The 16062-nt window shown below is 39.0% G+C and overlaps 1 protein-coding gene across 1 annotated transcript in view; it reads right to left on the bottom strand.

Moving 5' to 3' along the window:
* LIN52 (lin-52 DREAM MuvB core complex component) overlaps window positions 1-16062 on the bottom strand; it is a 37764-nt gene that overhangs the window by 2537 nt on the left and 19165 nt on the right. The window lies entirely within an intron of this gene.

A 16062-nucleotide genomic window follows, 5' to 3' on the forward strand; every position in this document is an offset into this window, starting at 1 on the left:
GTCAGTCTTTCGATGTTTAATACAGCAAGGCAAGGCTTATATGTCTCTCTTTCACTCTTGGTACCATCAATCTCTGGTAGCTGTACTACAGCAGGGTTTACACAGCCACTTTTCTGCATGAGACATTTCTGACTTGAGAACCCACAAGCACACAAGCTGGCAGAGCAGCCCTCATACCATTCTTGTCTTGCAATAACAATACAATGCATCAAAGACAGCACCATTAGCAAGTGAGGCCTGGAGAAAGACAATCTTCCCACTGGTGACCCTCCATTTCTTTTCAGTAAAGGTGTAAGCTTTGTGCTGGACTGGCAGGCATCAAAACATGGAGAGTTTTATTCACAGGAATGCTGAAAGCATGCATGTTTCCCACACCTAGTCTCAAAGACAGTCTAGAAGGAGAAAGGAATTAATTTTCTGTTTTATCCATTCAACTCCTGACTTCTCTACTGAGACAAACATCAGAAATTAAGATTAGCATAAAAAACTGGAGGTGGGTTTGTTGATGTTGGGTTTTCTTTTGACATTACTGATTATCTGTCAGAACAGAACTAAAATGTAATAAAAATGTTCAGCTTACATTACTCAGACTGCACTCAGATAAAGACATTTTGTTATTGTTTACATAAAAGTTAGATTTTGTGTCTTAAAGCCTCTTCTTTAAATTACTACATTCTAATTTGTTTACACAAAATTTTATCATGAGGTATTGTCATCAGCAAAATCCTTGTAAAACAATTAATTGTATTTACAAGTATATAACCTGTCTGTTACATACTGATACTTGTAAGCTGCAAAGTCCACTGTCCTGAATGGAACATGCTTCAGACTGGCTGGAGGTTCAAGCAGATCACTGCACTATTTTCTTGCCTCATGCCTCCAGCTGTGAGTTGTATCACCTGGGATCCTGATTCTGATGCACAGCACGAGCTACCACAAAAGTACTCATTTGTACCTCTACCTCCCTAACCCCAAGATAACCTGTATGTTTTAAGTGCTGCTGAAGTGACACAGGGGTAAAAGATGCTGTGAAGAACAGAGAGGATTGGTATTTTGTCAGGAACTAAGTTGTTACGCCCAAAGAACATGACTATCGAAAACTGAAAGATTTTTAAAATTTCAGTTTGGAGTAGATTCTTAGTTCTTTGATACCTCCCCGCCTTGCTCCAACAATAGTGCATGGTTTTAAAACACTCTTAATGAGAAAAGCACATAAACTGAACAGTAGTTGATAGAGTGAAAAGTTTTCCAGAATGCAAGTCCCATACAGGAGATATACGAATGCATGACAATTCTGTTCCCCCAAAGGGGGCTGCACCCTATAAATCAGGCAGAGAGCATAGACTCCTTCTGTGCGCTGAGTGAAATTACTGTGGGTTGGAGGCTGCTCCAGAGCACGTGCCTGCCTGTTCACTTGTCATCGGAGATGTTAACATTTCTGATTAATTCACAGACCTCTCATTTTATTCTTCATTCCTTTATCCTTGCTATCCTGTTCTGCTGCAGCTTAAAGATTCTTACCGACCTGCTACAATAATCACCACCCGCTTCCCCCCCCAACCTGGTGAAATTGTTTAGTGATGCCAACCGCGCTTTTAATTTGCAAGACATCAGACACAGAGGTAATTTATACCAACATCTGTTCATTTCTGACTTCTGAAACAAACTCGCACATGCTGCTACAAAATCCCATTAGGAACAGGAGACAGCCTTCTGCTATTCTGTATTCCTCGTCTCCTCACAGACTCAGGCTTGCAGCAGGGCTTTATTTTTAAAGATATGATGCCAAACTGAGAAAGAAAAAGGACCTTTTATCTTTGTACATGTGTGAAAATGGCCAGGAAGTAACATCCTCATTTGACACAAAAAACACAGCCAAACTAAGGGCAAGTTTCCACAAGCATTAACAATCTTGTCTTCCCTGCTTCAGCTGCTTCTCTTACTTGTCCAAGAACCACAGTTCAATGTATTCCTGGTAAACACAGGCCAAATTTTTACTACACGGTACTGCGTTCAAACATCTTGGCTATTCCTTCACCTTTGTTTCTTCTGTTTAATCTGCACTGGAGTATGATTTGATGGATTTTGCACAGTAAAAGGCTCTAATATTAAACTGATTTCTCTGCTCAGTATTGCTTCTGAGAAATGAATTCTTAGTAATAGGAATATAATTTCCATTGGGGTCTTATGGAGCTTGCTGGAGTGAGGGAAGAGCTTGTGAATGAAGAAACCATCACCCACATTCCAAATACGATTGCAGGCTAAGAGAGATGGTAAAACCAGCTTTAAGCAACTACCCAAGGGACCAGCAGAAGCCATTTGAATAGCAGATAGAGGTGGATTTTTTAATTAAAAGGTTGGACAAAACTATAGTGAAAACCTCAGGGATTTTTTCTTTACAATGGTAGTTTAAACCATGGACTTCAAGGGAAGAGAGGGTTTGAGCACAGGTTTCATTGTACCAGCAGACACACGCTACAGAGGCTGCGCAGCACAAAACAGAAACATGAATCTGCATGACAAGTCACGATTTACAACCTTGCCTATGCTGTGCATCTACTACAATAGAAAAATCAACAATGGATACCATTGCAATAGCTTGGATACAAATTAACCCCACCTACTAGGGAGAAGGAAGACACTGAACTCCACAGAAAAAAACCACTTTAGGTTGATAACAGCACTGGTTGCTCTGAAAGTAATGCTTGAATAAACTCCTTCAGATAAATGTATTGAAAAATATTATAAGACTATTATAATTAACAGAGAATGCTGTACTGTAGGGATTGTGTTTGCTGCCTGGCAAAGATCTGCCAAGCAGATCTCAAGAACAGGGACTGCATAGGAAAGGCTGGGGCTGAAAGGAGGAAGAGACATTTCTACTTGATAGGGGAGCAGAATAAGGTTTAATATAATCTCCTCTTTAGAACTTCAATCCCTCAATCCCACATTTAGCCTTGTTGCCTCAGGCTCCGTTTTTACTACAATTGTCCCCAAGCTGCCTCTCTGCAGTAAATTTTGTAGTTGCTGGTTGAAAAGATTCAGTGGTACAGATTGATTTCCTACAAGTGAGGAGATGAGGGATTACCAAAAGCAGTCCTGGTTAACAAGATTGGGTGCAGAATCTCCTGCTAGAGCAGCCCACTCTGCCAGTGCTTTGCATCCTTTCACTATGACATATGGGTTTCATTACACAAAGATTTTCCTGATTTTAACTTGGAGGCGATTACATTGGAAACTCAGAGCTATCTTTACATCTGTAGCAATTTAAAGGTTAAGTAACTTTTAATCAAATGACAAAGACTCATAATGTTTTTTCCTCGATTGAAAATGAAAACTGCTGTTCCGGATATTCCTTCCACTGACAATTTCATTAGAAAAAAAAAACCACTGCCCTGGAGATTGGGGTCCAGCCTGATTGCTCCCCATAAAAAGCCTTCTAACACATACAACACAGGACATACTGTGTCATAAGGTCTGGATAGCCAGGAAATAATGGAAGGATTTACTGCTTTAAAATCAGCAAGGAAAACAGTGACTTATATAAGCAACTTTCATCCAGGAGAATCCTAAGTAACACACACACTTGCACACTTCTTAAACATAATATACTGTGAAATATATCCACAACACACTTGGGGATAAAGTCTATGTAAAAGATATACGTGACAAACTGTATTTATCACACATTCATCATGAATATTACACCTTCACTGCTTACCACTTCTGGGCTTATCTAAAATCTCAAAACAAAGCCTACGAGTATCTTCAAATTATAGATACTTTAATACGAAGTCACTTGCTAAAGAAGCACTTCTTAGCTTCTCTCCCAGATGTACAACTTATGGGACAAATTTGACTGTGATCCCTCTCTGACCTGGAAATGTAGCTTTGTTGAAATCTAAAGGTCTTGCTACTAATAAAACCCAGAAATACAATTAATGTTTTTAACTCTGAAATGACTTGTACTGTCACATTCTGAATGCTACATTCTTGCCTACAAAAAGGCTATTTTAGGCACTGTTATACTTCGTTAGCTTATCAGTTATTCCTCTCATGCAGTTGTACTTATGGTAGCTAAAGAACTTGTTTTTCAGCATGGAAGGATTTCTTTAAAGTACTAATCATGCACCCTCAAAATACTGCTGTGTCCTTGGACTACATAGAAAACAAAACTAGAAAGGTTTCTTGCTGAAGCAGTGTCAATGCAAATTACCATTTTATGGCAAAGAATATGAATTGCAGAAAGACAGCAGAACAGTTCTCTGTTTTTTAACCTTCTATCACAGGAATCTGTTGCATCAGAAATGGTTTCTTATGTGCTGAGATACTATGTTAGGATAAGAAGATACAATGATTTTTTTTCTTAGTTGACAGGACATAAAAAAGGCCTAGAGGAATCTGCCTGTGAACGACTGTAGGAGTTTTGCTTGACTGAACTTGTGAAAGCCAACTGCAAAGTCACACCTTTCAGCTGGACTCAACTAATATTGCATGTTGAAGGAAAACAAAAAAATAAGTCGGGGATGAGAGTTGAAGGCAAAAAGGTAATTTAAATCCAGCAAAAATATTTACGATTGACATTATTACTGAACAGCCCTCAAAGAAAAAAGAGGCATATGACAGGCAAGACCAAGAGAATATTTTTACCCAGACAACATATTCTGAACTTCTGTCAGAGAGATAGAAGCTGGTCCCTGCAGATCTATCTCAAACCAGACCCCTAAAATCCTATCACCACCTGGTACCAGTTCACTCCTCTTTCTTCATGGAAAGAGCTTCAATTACTCTCATATCTGCTGTCTACTTCCTAATATAAGTGTCAAATGAGCTACTAGTTGAAGACTGTTGGCCTTTGACAAATACTTACCAGTGAATGCTACCCCAAGCCCAATTTCACAGAGAGTTGAACTGCCATCGCAGGAGAGCAGAGGCTAGTGAAAACAAGGTCAGTCACCTTCACTGCAGGCACAACTGGCACATGCAGGCACTCCAAGCTGTGCTTCAGGAACTGTTACACTGACACTGAAGATCACTGCAATCACCTAACACTCCTGAAACACATTCCTCAGCTAAGACAACAGAATCAGTGTAAACCTCCAGGTGGGATAAGCTTGCATTACCATGACATCTCTCAATAATCAGTATCAAAGTACTTGCAAAGTTTATCAAGCCTTACAATATTCTTGAAACATACAGTGATTTAATTCCAACCTTACAGATGGGATCACAGCCTCAGCACAAATTGTTGTGCTTTCACCTCAGCCAGCAACTAAGCCCTATGCAGCCATTTGCTCACTCCCTCAACAGCAGAATCAGGGAGAGGATCAGAAGAGTAAAGCTAAGAAATTTGTAGGTCAGGATAAAGACAGTTTAACAGAGAAAGCAAAGCAAAACAAGGAATTGATTCACTGTTTCCCGTGGCAGGCAGGTGTTCAGCATCTCCAGGAAAGCATTGGCCCCCATCACACATAATGGTGACTTGGGAAGACAAACATGGCCACTCTGATTATCCCTCCCCTCCTCCTTTTTCCCCCCACTTTATACACTGAGCACAATGTCATGTGGTCTAGAATATCCCTTCGGTCAGTTTGGATCACCCGTCCCAGCTGTGTCTCCTCCCAACCTTCCATGTACCTCGAGCCTCTTTGCCAGCATGGCAGTACAAAAAGCAGAAAAGACCTTGGCTCTGCTCAGCAGTAACAAAACCATCTCTCTATTATCAACCTGTGTTCAGCACAAATCCAGAACACAGGCCCATACCAGCCACTGTGAAGAAAATTAACTCTACCCCAGCCAAAACCCCAGCACAAGATGTATGCAAAAGGACTCAGCAACTGTGCTAGAATTCAGAATCTGAAAGATGAGCTGTCAAGTCTTGCTGCAGCATTTTTAAATAATAACACCCCCTTGGTACAAAACATCAGTGTCTTCCCCTTGGTGAATGAGACAGCAGAATGTGCCCTCATGTCAGCAGTACTTCACAGTCTGGCATGGCTTGTTTTGAAGTGCCAAAGAAGGTAAAAGCTTGCACAAAGCCAGGCTGTTAATCGGAGCAGTTGAGCACATGAACTGCTCCTCCCAGTATGCTACAAGAACAGTCCTCTCTGACAGAGAAGTGGTAAATAGCTGAGACTGATGAAGTTTTAAACCACTGAAACACTTTTGTGAGTGTTAGCTAGAGCCTTAAGAATTGTAATCAAATACCTAATGCCTTCCTGAATTGTGAAATCCTCACGTGACCTCTTTCTACCTTGTTTTTCTCCACAAAAGTCATGTTTTTCTTATACCTGATAAGAGATCTCATAGATCATTCAGGATTATTGACAACAGATCTGCTGCAGATTAATAAATCCTCAAAAATGTTATTGTTGCTATCAATAAATACTAAAATTATATCTACTCTAAGAAAAATTAGATTCCTTCCCTGCAGAATAATTTACCTTGTTCTCCTAACCAGATTTCCCTACCTTGCAAGGAGGTTGCCATTCTGTTTGCATTCAGTTACAAACTGTGATGTTCACAGAGCTTCGAATGCTGAAACTACAAAACAGTATTCACTCACATTCAGATGGGCAAAGTCAGTCAATGAAATGCAAGGGGCAAAGACAACCTTGCCAATGACCAGGGAGCTACTAAACTTATGTTCCAGGCCACAGATACTAGGATGTGCAGGTATTTTGTCAAAGTGACCCTGATACTACAGTAAAGTCTTACAGTACCTCCCAATTCTAGGAGCTGCCTGCAGCCAATATCTTGTAGGACCAAAGATCTGATCCCTTTGACCCCCAAAGCAGGGAAAGAGTTACATCTTCTCTCTGCAAAGCCAATAAAAACCTCTTGATTATAATTTAGATAAGAGCCACTGGATTGAATAATAATGTCTGAAACTCCCCTGGCTGTTTCACCTTGAGACGTCCATCACTGGGTTAAACATGATGCTAATTGCATTTGGATTGATTAATTTCTCTCACTCCTGTCTATTCGAATAATGCTTAACAAAATAATCACAGCACCCAGAGCCAAATCTTCTCCGTCAAAGGAATGAAGCCATCAGAACCAGCAGAGATGAAAGAAATGAAGATGACCCGTAATTACTGCTACGGTGATATCATTACCATATTACAGAAAATGAGTGCATGTGGGGGGAGCGGGGGCTGCGATTATTATTTATTTTTTAATGGAACCTCACATCCCAAGAATACAGATCCAACACAGTGAGTGGAGCATACACAAATACAGAACTCAAAAATTATTGTGCATTAAATTGCAAAATACAGTGAACGCTAGGACTCCTGATACATCAAGCATCCTGTACTGTGAGCTGCTGTTTATTTACTTCACTATTTTTTCATTGCAATAATATTTTGTGTATGACTAGCATAGAGATTTAAGATGCCTCTCTTCCCAAAAAGATCCTCAAGGGCCTGCAGCAGAACTCACCCATAACCTTGATGCAGAAGTCATTCTTTTTTAATATTATTACAAGTCATCTTATTTTCAATGCTGGCATTCAGATTTTTAAACCACAAGACCTAATTTGATGCTCAAAGTAAAGCTATTATGCAAGAAATTTTTATTCTTCAATGCTGATTCCTCTCTGAAGGCAGTTATAAACTGCATCGCCAGCCACAGTAGATCACTTTCAACCATTCAATATGCTGGTTCTGTAAAGATATCAAATGTATCAAGTCTGGAAGAATTTAAAGCAGGATTTGAAAAAAAAAGAAAACTAAAAAAACCCCAAACAACCAAACTCACAACCCTAATATGCAAATGGAAGGCTTTCTGCTCCCTTTATTCTCCAAAATATACTCCCAAAGCCCCTATCATTTGAGAAACAAATAGCTTGGCAATTGTGTAAGATCTACAGACACCTGTGCACTGCAATTCTAATTGTGGTTTATACACTTCACTTCTCTCAGTGCTCCTTATGTCTGCCCCCTAGACTCAGACCAAAGACAAAAAAAAATACGCACAACTAGCAGCTTAAAATATTTATTCTGGAATAAAGCCAAGGTCAAATACACAAGAAAATTTTGCATGCCAAAAATGTCAAGACCTAAGACCAGGCACTGACTCATGAAGCTAATTAAACACAGAAAAAAAAAAATTCAGTTATTTTGTAAGGCTGAAATAAAAAAAAGTGTTACACTTCTAATACTAAAAGCAGTAAGAAAAGCAATTTTGCATCAAAGTTGAGGATATTTTCAAATATACCTGAAAGGTACTTTACTAGCATAAGTTATCACTGGAAGAGCTACAATTTGGGAGAGAGTTCTGACCACCAAATCCCACAGATACCATAACTAAACAGCAGAATAGGGCCATGTTTTTACAAGAAGCACTCTAAAGGGCCTTTTTCTATTTGCTTGTACCAAAAGGAAAATAATCTCTTCCTGGTTTCCAACACCTGCAGTGGATCAAGAGTTCTTGATAATTCAGATTTTCTCACCAGAGGATCTCAAGGAAGAATCTTTCTCCAACAACATGCAGAAATGAGATCAAAACTGTTTGCACTATAATTCTCATGCATAAAACACACAAAGAAGCTCAGCAAAGAGGTCTGTGCTGAACATACACACAGAGCCAGGTATGAAAGGTTTCTGGAGATGAATGGGCCCTTCTCAGAAGGAACGCAGGCAGAAGTGCTGTGCACACTCCCACAACACAGTGCACCACAATGCAGTGCCCCTGCCTGCACTGGGGAACACGTATTTGCTGCTGGGAGCAAAGCAGGTGAACCCTGAGAGTAACAATTTTTTCAAGTTTCATCAGTGGCCAGGGCATGGAGGCCACAGCCAAATCTGAGCCCATGAGCCAATAGAAACAAAGAGATTAAGAGTTATTAGGAACAGAGAGAATTACATATTTACAGTACAGTTACTGAAAAATAATTGTGTAATGATTATGTAAGTCCCTATATTCCTTTTGGCTAATAACGCTGGGATACAAGCTGTATGGTTATGCAAGCCAGGGCACACAAATCCAATCAGAAGACATCAAGGCTTGTTTACAGGGAGGCTTGCAGCGCTGGATCAAGAATGGTACAGCTTCCTTAACCTCCAAAAGGTAGAAACTAACCCTTGTCAATAGGTTAATGGCCTGAACTGTGAAGGAGAACTGAATTTTTAAATTTAACTTCTATCAACAAACTTAATGGAAAGAGATATCTAGAACAAAGAAGCTCATAATGTGGTAGTCTGTATTTATTTGTCCAGAAGTATGTCTTTACTTTAAAGAGCAGACTAAATTTTTTAAAATATTTTCTAATCCCAAGATTCCTTATTGAAATATTTTTCTGTTTAGATGACTGCAGCCCTTGACAGAACAATGCATTATCAGTATTGAAGGTCTCTATGAAAAGAAGATTCATGGGTTTTGACGGAAAAATACTATTTGATTTACACATGAATTAAACGAAGATTACTTTTGCAATGAGTATGATACAACACATGACATTACATAGAAGACTTCCAAACTTTCCAAAAATCCAAGGAAAAAGTCTGTATGGCTAAATATATGCAAATGACTGAAATCTCAGTGTTCCAAGGTCAAATTCTCAGGCTTTAAGACAGAATTATGGAAGAACAGCAATATGCAGTTTGTGGGCTGCAGAAGAAAACCTTCACAACTGTCTCCATCTTTTTTATTCTTTCCTTCGTGTGAATAAAAGGTACTTCATGTAACTGTTACCCTACTACTATCCTCAAACGTTCCCAGTATATTCACTGCTTGCTTTATTCCAGTACTTTAAGGTATAGTTATATTATTTAAGCTATTTTAACTTGATAAATCTCATGTGTTCTGCCCACTACAATACTCTTCTGGCAGCAATACCCTGAGCTGAGGAGTATCTGAGAGCCTAGAAGAGGATTCAGGAAATTCAAAACCATCTTTACTAACTCCAAGCTGGTCACAAGACACCTGAGGAAATGCACTCATTTAGAAATGTTACAGGTTTTACAGCATCCAAATGCTAGGAGAGTCAAGTTTGAATTAATAGTGAAAAACTGTTATTACTCAGAGAATCTATGGACTAGTGCTAATCTGACCTATTTGATAATCAAACTGTAATACACTCAAGGCTATTTGGAATGGGTATTCAAATCTAAACAATGTAGGTTCTGCTACAATTATTACAATTTAGCTGCTAACGAGCTTAAAGGCAACTAGGTAAGGCTTAACTGTAAAAGGAGATGTAAAAGATATACTCAAAAATACCCTCCCAGACCCACAAGGAAATGTGAGAACATTTTTTATAAACATCCTCATGCTTTTAGTATCAATGAATTTTGAAGAAAATATCAAGAATCCAAGAAATACAGAGGGTATTGGAGTTGAAGATATCTTCTGAGAGTAGAGGCCAGAAGAAACTCCAGTTTTTTTGAAACTCAGAAATAAAGCCAAAAAAACAAAACATCATTACAAAACAAAAAAATCACAATTTTTTTCTCCAGAAGGTCTACTGAGAGTAGCCCAGTAAGCTTTGGTACTCATCTGCTTCCAAAAATCCCTTCATGTTTATTTACAGTCTATGCATACCACTGGTCTGAGGCCACGTCTACCATTAGGTACTTCTCTTATAAAAGCTGAATGCAGCAACACTGCTATCTTTTAATGAGCACAGAACTGGTTTTCATCCACTATGAGAAGAAAGAACAGAGGCACTGCAGCAAAGCAGACAACAAACCTTCTACAAAACAGCTCAGAAAGGAAAGCAGAAGGCAGTGCCTCTGCTTTGCTATGAAAATGGCCATGAAGAGTCTCCATAGATTTGGTGACTGGAAGCACTGCTCTGAGGGTTGAGGGGCACTGAAGAAACTTTGGAAGTCAGGAGAACTCTGAAGACACCATGATCCAGTGACAATGGAACTATCAGATGTATTTAGAGTTAGGAAGGTACAGCAGAGTAGAAGAGGTATAATAAAATGAGAATACAAGGAAAAATTGCTTAGTGATGAAAATTTAATCTACCAGAAGAGAACAGATCAAATAAGGTATACAGTACAGTATCATATGAGGAAAGTTGTACAGATTCAGATTTGATAGAACCTTGGCAGGTCTCCAGGTAATGTTCTGTCCAGAACAGACGGACTGCTCAAGGCTTTATCCAGTCAAGCCATAAAAACACCCACAGATAGAGACTGCACAACCTCTCTTGACAATCCTTCCAATACTTGACTGTTCCATGGTGGAAAAGTTTTCTCTTGATTCCAGTCAGAAACATTCTTGCATCAATTTACAATTATTGTCTCTTGTTCTCCCACAGCCTGACTCCATCTTCTCAAATAACCTCCCTGCATGTTCTAGCAGGCAGCTATCAGGTCTCTGAGAGATTGCCTCTTCTCCATGCTGAATTCTCCATTCCCTTGGCCTCTTGTTCACAGGACGAGTGCTCCAGCCTCTGATCATCCTGGTGGCCCTCCACTGAGCTCACTCCAGTTTACCAATATCTTTTTCATGCTCGGGCATGGAGGACACCACTGGACGTGGCACTGCTGATGCAGATGCATCACTTCCCTGGATCTTCTGGCCATGTTTCAATCAACAGATGTATATACAGTCCCACATTCCTTTCCCATATACTACTTACTGTATTCCTTTTCAACACTGTTTCCTTGCCTTTAACCTTCTACCTACCCAGTGCTTTGCTTAACGTTCCAGGAAACCCAAGTACCACAGGTAAGAGTGAGGGCATTTTATGCCCTGAGACAGGGAAGGAACTATTTGCTCCTTTCAGTTTTAGATGCACACATTAATAAACAGAAATTGTAAGCTTTTTTTTTTTTAATTAATGTGGTTTTTATTTTCACATAAGCTAGGTACTAAACATGAAAATCTTGGGGCAACCCAGAGAACTATCTGTTGAAAACCAGATGATAGCTTGGCCTGCTACCCAGAAACATCCATCACCCAGCCCTTTTCTGCTGGGATTTGTGTTGAACGACGTCCTCTGCAGGTTAACAATTAGTTTTTAGCATAAGAGTCCTGTGTCATCGTCATCATCTCCCCAGGAGACCAAAACAGGCTGAGTGATTTTTAGATTATATGGTCTGATAAGACACAGGCTCCTGACTCTCTGTGTGCTTGTGCCATGCAGGCCACCTGCTCTATGGAGCTGCCACCAGGGACACCTTCAAAAAGGTTTAATAATGATGTGCTTTCAAGAGATGTAACTCAGAGCATGCTCAGAATTTACATGCTATACCACTGACCAAAATCTGGTATATAAAATCCTATCTATAAATAGGATCTATGACTAGTTGCTAAAAGAGACTGTAGAAATGTTATTTCGTGTTAAACAAGAATATCTGTGCTCTGTAGTCATAAAAACTGTAAATGAGCACAGGAATTGATAGGGCAAGGCAGATCAGTAATCTACCCAGTCAGACATCCTGTCTGACTGCAGCCAAGATCAGAAGCATCACAGGAAAAGATAAATTAGGGAGCCACATCATGAAGACATATGGAATAATTATTACTGAAAGATTCCTCCTCTTCTTAAGTGCTTGTTTTATATCCTGAAGCAGCTGATATTTCCTATATCACTTTAGATTTTTTTCTGCTCTAACTAAAAATGTTCTCACTGTCCATTTAATTGCTGATTCCTTCTCAATTGTTCCTAATACTTGATCCAAAGAAAAAAAATCCCAGTGTGCGGAAAGTCCCACATCAAATAATTCATTATGTAAAAAGCATTTATTTTTGCTAATTTTGATCTGACTAGCTTCCATTACTTCTTTTCTGATTTTTTCTCCTCTCCTTCTTTTCAGGGTTGGGAGTCAATAGGAATTTTCAATTTATCTTCTCAATTGAAGAGATGTAAAATAACAACTGCACTACCTTTCAAAATCAAATAAATCCTCTTCTTTCCCCCCACATTGTCATGAAGAAAACTCTTGATTTATAAGCAGCTCTCTACAAGTGAATAGTGTGTACCACACAATTTCAAAATTATTCCTACCAAAATACCGCCTGAAGTGACAGAGTATCCAAAGTTACAAAACAGACAATGAGACTTTATTTCCTTCCTGGGAAGAGATTATTAGACCTTATGCAGAAATATAGGGTGTAAAGCATAAACAATTATTAAATTCAAACAGAAGAGTTAGGAGATAGCATAATAATTTGCTGTGACTTGAAGATTCACTCAAGCCTGAAGACATACAGGAGAAGAACAATCTGCTCAGCTTCACCATGCTGAAGACCTGGCTATTCTGGACCTAGCTGTTTTGAATGATCCCAGGAGCTCAGGAGGTTTAAGGGGCACACGCAAAACATTATTACATCCTGCCACATTCATCAACTGTGCACAAACCCCAATTTACTTTGAGTAAATTCTCCAGCAAGTTCAAACAGATTTGTCAAGACAATTCTGCCAAATAGCAAGTTTTTCATCCAAAACCACAAAAGTCATGTAAAAGCCCACAACATACAGAACATCAGAACAACAAAGAAAAAAACACGACGAGAAAGAGAAATGGAAAAATGGTCTGATACAATACTGAAGTATGTGTAGAAATGTATGGAGATCTTGATCACAGTCAAAATATGGAGCTCATATTTGTGAGTGCAACAAGATTTGATAAGATCAGAGTAAATAATTCTGAGAAAGGCATAATATTATAAAAACTTGGATAAGCACTGTGTGGATATCTAGGAAAGGTTTTATTCCATAAGTGTTATATCAAAAAATGGAAGAAGATTTAAATTATGGCTTGGGTGCTTGGACTTACTTGCACCAATCTCATCTCCCATTCTAGAAGAGCTAATACTTCTTTCTGAGAAGAGCAATGAAAACGTCACAATACATGAAGATTTTTTTCCTCTTGCCTGAAGAGTATTTTCCCATTGGAAAGACCAACAATGGAAAGCATTCACTCAGCTAAATGAGTAGAAACAGACTTGTATTTCACAATAAAATGGAACACACAACTGCTCTAAAGAGACAAGTAAATTCTATTCCTAGAGTAGTCCAACACCAGATATCCTAGGATTTGGGAACAAGAATTTATTAATTCAGAGTGAATAAAATGTAGGCTTGATCTTGAATAATTTTCTGACTTTTGTGAATAACGTATTATGGTCAATCAAATTGCAGAGCTTGACTAAATGTGTCTCAACTGTTCACAGAAATCACCAACAATATGGATATCTGCAATTTCTTCTTCATAAAGGACATCTCAACACATTCCCCTTGTGACAGTGTAACCAAAGAAGTTCTGAAGACACCGGTAGAATGACCCTCTTGCTCTATTATGCCATTTAGACAGCCTATTGGATCACCTAAATTGAGTAAAAAAAGAGGGATTGGCATGAAATGAGGTGTGGCATGAGGTTGATATAACTCACGTAAGAGATGCAGGAACAGATTGCACTCCTAGGTCCTCAAATACAAAAATCGTACTTGCTGACGTGAAAAAACAACTGTTAATAAACAGATATTCTACTCTTCAACACTCCATATGGCAGTCTGATGGATTAAACACCAGCAGAGTGTTGATCACTCTAAAAGCTCATATTGAGATGATCTGGAAAATCTGTCTATCTACAATTTACGAATTCTGGTTAATTTAATTAAAATGTTGCATCACTAAGTGCCTTAATATGGGAAGCCATAAGCTTGTGAGGTTCCTGGCACATGCCTGCCTTCAGAAGAAGCTACAGAACAAATTAGCAAGAGTCTCCTTTTAAATTTGAGATATACAAAGGAAGGAAAACTCCTGAGCTAGAAAATTAGTCTAAGTGTACAAGCAGGGAGAAGAGAGCAGAAAAATCTCCAAAACAGGCAGAGGCACAGGTGATACAATAAGGCTAAGGGATGCCCGTAGCATAAAAAAAAAAAAAAGGACATAGGCTGTCAAGGTACAGGTGACTTCTTTGAAAGCGGCCAGCTAAGGTTAAAGGAAACTAGATGTGTTATAAATAGCAGACTGAGAACTGGAGAGAGAGGGGTGGGGTTCAGGAAAGGAACTGTCCCCTTGCAAAGAGAACAAAGGCCAGGAAGTCCCCCAAAAAAGAAGAAGCCCATGATCGACATGCTTGACCAAAGGTAAACCCAGTGGTGTAACGTCTCCTTACCAAAGGAGGCTTGAGATCTGGCTTCTTCAATTGAGACAGCTCCAGCACATACACAATCAATTACCCTAATTTAGCTAAGGGGTGGTACCTGATAATTTTCAATTTGGTGTCAACACCATGAAAGAGAATCTTTGAGGCTAAGCCAGCTTACAAAGTTTTTTTTTCTTCCTAGAAGCACAGCTGGATGAAAGAATACAGACATTCGCAATGCAAAACCCCATCACAAAAGACAAGTGAGGAAATTGCTAGGATGTGGAAGCAGATGATAGTTCGGAAAACAAATAGAAAACCATGTCTGAATGCAGCTCTAAGTTAATGGAAGATGAAGCATTCCCAAAATGCAAACTACCGTCTCTAGAACGGCACGTGTGTGTTAATACTTTTTTATACTTAATAATATCTACTGTTCTTTTTAAAACAAAAAATGAACATGCTGAGTTCACTTCTTAGCAGTTAAAGCTGAAGATGTAGCATCAAGGGTTTTCTGGGCAAAACTGCTAATATTTGAGAGAAGTCAGAAAACGGGGAAGTGGTGTTATCAGAGAGATGTTGTGCAAGAACAGACAGAAGTCCCCATGCTACTATTGTCTCAGTCCACTGTAATTCAGTGTATTGGGGTTTCCTATTAATATGTCTTAAACTGAGACATTCAGCAAAGCACAAAATCATTTTTTTCTCTTTCCATTTTCAAAACTATCTAGACTAAAGAAAAAAAATTCTAGATGGAAGGAACAACAGTTATCTCCAGGGAAACATTGGTTTATGCTCATTTCTTGTTCCAAATAACTAACAGAAACAATTTTGGATTTTGTTCTGTAGAATGATTGTCTTACTTGGAAAAAGTAAGAGGAGACGAGTAGTCTCTTCAGTACAGCAATTGGTCCTCTACTTGCACAGGCAGATGAGGTTCTGCCTGCAAAACCCAAGAAGATCTGTTGACTTTCTGCAACAGACAATAGGGTAAGTGAGATTGTGAAC

This window comes from Anomalospiza imberbis, chromosome 6 (assembly GCF_031753505.1).
Source record: "Anomalospiza imberbis isolate Cuckoo-Finch-1a 21T00152 chromosome 6, ASM3175350v1, whole genome shotgun sequence".
Lineage (NCBI taxonomy): Eukaryota > Metazoa > Chordata > Aves > Passeriformes > Viduidae > Anomalospiza > Anomalospiza imberbis.